This window comes from Colias eurytheme, chromosome 8, assembly GCF_061535395.1.
Source record: "Colias eurytheme isolate Ceu_HAF_F1 chromosome 8, ilColEury1 Martin Lab GWU primary, whole genome shotgun sequence".
In the NCBI taxonomy this organism is placed as follows: Eukaryota; Metazoa; Arthropoda; class Insecta; order Lepidoptera; family Pieridae; genus Colias; species Colias eurytheme.
The window spans coordinates 3,683,968-3,686,622 of NC_142987.1; the positions used below are offsets into that span (position 1 = coordinate 3,683,968).

General features: G+C 31.4%; 1 non-coding gene across 1 annotated transcript; it reads right to left on the bottom strand.

The window, feature by feature from the left end:
• Positions 1 to 2,144: 2,144 nt before the first annotated feature.
• Positions 2,145 to 2,217, bottom strand: TRNAF-GAA (transfer RNA phenylalanine (anticodon GAA)). Its single transcript has one exon. It is a non-coding gene; the product is annotated as a tRNA-Phe (tRNA).
• Positions 2,218 to 2,655: the final 438 nt, after the last annotated feature.

The following is a 2,655-nucleotide window of genomic DNA, read 5'->3' on the forward strand; positions in this document are numbered from 1 at the left end:
TCAAACAAAAGCCTAGACCTTCAAGTATCGCCTTCATTATAAACGATATCATTAATTACAGTTTGATCTTATGTAATCTATACTCCGGCTCACACATTACTCCTAGCTCCTAATCCTTTGGTCCCTGATACGCATCTATTAAGTAACTCAAAGCTCACTGGGGCGGTATTAGGATCCCTTCATTCTCACCGAGTCACGTCTCGGAATTTAACGAAAACAGATTGCGTGGTGCTGTGCTGCAAGTAAAATGGAGAAACGGGTGTTTAGAATACTGTCAAGTGTTATATTGCTTACAATTTAAAGAAAGAGATAATGTGTAAGGAAAACTGAAAGAACTGAAGGAAATATCAACAAATCCCAAATGTATGGAGGTACGTGGTTTGGACAGCAAAGGTACACAAATCTTAGTACCAATAGAATTGTAATGTTTACAGGTCATGCAACTGTAAAATGAGTTTTGTTTAGGAACTTACTATAAAGGAATAAAGGCAGGCATTCGTGAAAACATCCGACCCACTGTAATTGAACTTATCTATTATTTATTTTCCGCTTCAATAAAAAATTAATATAATTTGTGTCATACATCATACAACTTTTCACACTCGATCTAAATTAGGAGTCATTCAAAACGGCAAATACGCTAACTTCAATACAGCACACGTAACACGAAGCGTCTAATTAACATTGACCTGTCAGTTCTGAACTTATATCACCGAGTTTGTCTTGTAATGTTATCATTGGGAGGGGATGGGAAGACCAAGTTATGGTGGTTAGACAAATGTTCCAATGCTAATCTGGAGTAAATTGAAACGTTTCGCTGCAAGGACCTGGTGGGCGATCGGAGTTCGCATTAATGTTTTTAGTTTGAGGGAGTTGGTGAAATAAATAGGTCAATTTAATAATTTTTCTATTGATTTTTTAAATACAATATATTGAGTTCCGAATATGAATAGAGTTATTGAACAAAAAATACTTAAAAACGTTACAATCATTTTGAGGGTCTAGTTATCTGAACAAGGTGCATGTTACAATCAAAACTGCCGACAAATGTGTTAAGACTGTGACATATTATACATATAATACATACCTTCCTCAAATACATACAAGAGCCTGAATTTTTCAGGAACCTTTTGTTCTCTAAGCATATTAAATAAATATTGCTCTTCATAAGATTAGTCTTTAATAAAATGTATTATAAATTTACTGCGCGAAGCTGTAAACAGTGAACAATAGTAATTGTATCGCGTAAGTTTTAACGATGTAAAGTTATGTTTAATTTCATACGACAAAGTCTCAACTACAGCAACTTTTGCAGTGAGATACGGCTCTGTTTTATTCGGTATATTGTGTGCTGTTGCAATTTATTGCTTTAGTATGGCTATATTATTTAAAAGAGAATGTAAAAAATAAAAACATAAAATCTTTAGTTTTATTAAGTAGGTACTTGTGAAGCGAAAATTTTTAAAATTTCAAATGAGCCAGGAACCGTGATAAGATAGATATACACGTGTTATGTTAGTAAGTACTTATATTAAAATGATGTGTATGATTTATTATTTATATATTTATATTGGATTTATATACTTAATAAAGTTATAATTAAAATAATAATGACGTTTTTATTAAAAATTAAAAAGCTACACGTATAATAGACCGTAGAATTAATATTAAAGTTGCTTGATGCTCCATATAATTAAACGACTTTATTAAACAAAATTTAATACGATTCATAGCAAAATAAATACCTTTCCAAGAAATTAATTTTCGATACATAGTACCGTGAATTCAATAATCATTTGATTGAATATTAACGATCAATTACTTAAAACCCACATATTAACTTTACTTCATGATGAAAATTAATATAAATTTACTCAATTTATTATCAAAAACAATAATGTTATTAAGAATCAATGTTAATATTTCTCGTGCTTCAACTAAGATACTACAATAATAAAAGGTACTTCTTCTATATATTATTTTAGTAAAGACAAAATAAAACAATAATATAAACAACAATAAAATTAAGAAAGATTTTGAAACTCTTATTTATACCGAAAATATGATTCGTTTACTGATTTTCTTGTATAAAATAAGTATGAAAAAGTATTCCATAAAATCTGACGGATATAAAAAAAAACGATTGCCGAAACCCGGGATCGAACCAGGGAACTTTAGATCTTCAGTCTAACGCTCTCCCAACTGAGCTATTTCGGCTGTGAGAATTTTATCGAAAATAATAATCACGTTCTCAACTTAAAGTTAGCTATTCTGCCCACACCTTATTATGTGACTATTTTTCTATTTATGTCTTTTTCTTGCAATGTAATCCTACAAAAACGCTTAGACTACAAGCCCGCATAGGACAAAAATATGGGTCAAATGAACCACCATGGGACATATCTAGAACGATAGCAGAGCAAAAAATAATAAGATTCATCACTATGCCGTCACTTGTAAGCTGTCCAACTGAGTGCAGATGAGAATTGAAAAGTACAGGTAGACTCGGTAAATTTTGGTCATATATTTTTGTACGGCATTCTTAACCATCGATAGATCCATTAAAAATAATAAGAAACCGCTCAGTGCCGTACAAAAATGGTGGTCCACCAAGTCGGAATTTTTATTTAATTTCCGAGAGTTACCGGGGGTAAA